Source organism: Austrofundulus limnaeus, unplaced genomic scaffold (assembly GCF_001266775.1).
Source record: "Austrofundulus limnaeus strain Quisiro unplaced genomic scaffold, Austrofundulus_limnaeus-1.0 Scaffold10924, whole genome shotgun sequence".
Lineage (NCBI taxonomy): Eukaryota > Metazoa > Chordata > Actinopteri > Cyprinodontiformes > Rivulidae > Austrofundulus > Austrofundulus limnaeus.
Window position 1 is genome coordinate 1 of NW_013963326.1, and position 563 is coordinate 563.

Consider the following 563-nt stretch of genomic DNA (forward strand, 5'->3'; position numbering starts at 1 on the left):
ACACACACACACACACACACACACACACACACACACACACACACACCTGTCTTCAGGACCCTCTCGAGCCGGTCAGGGGTCCTGGGCATGGGCCTGCGGGGCCCCCGCGGGGAGCGGCTGCTGGGCGTGGAGGCTGGGGAGTTGGGCTCCGGGGGCAGGTCTGGAGGAGGATATCCTCTCTGGACCAGCACTTCGGCAGCGCACAGCAGACACACACTGTGCTGGCAGGGCAGGAGGACGGGCTGCTTCACCATCTCCTCACACACGGGGCAGAGCAGCTCCTGCTCCAGGCTCCTCGTGTTCGACTGGAGGAGGGAGGAAAAGTAGAGCTGAGTCAAGGATAAAACAGGCCAACCCCTGATTGATGGATATGTTCTGACCAGTGGCGTCACTAGGTCTATTTTAGGGGGGCTGGAGCCCCTCTAAGATATTTTAAAGCCCCCCCAAATTATTTTGGTGTAAAAAATTATTTAATTTTTTTCTCACAAAAATTCAATATGGTGTGGTCAGAATAAATAATCATTTAATATTTCATTATTAACTAAAATATATGATCATAAATC

At 51.7% G+C, this 563-nt stretch overlaps 1 pseudogene; it reads right to left on the minus strand.

Annotated features, from left to right (window-relative positions):
* Window positions 1-46: 46 nt before the first annotated feature.
* Window positions 47-305, minus strand: LOC106512720 (tripartite motif-containing protein 46 pseudogene; annotated as a pseudogene).
* Window positions 306-563: the final 258 nt, after the last annotated feature.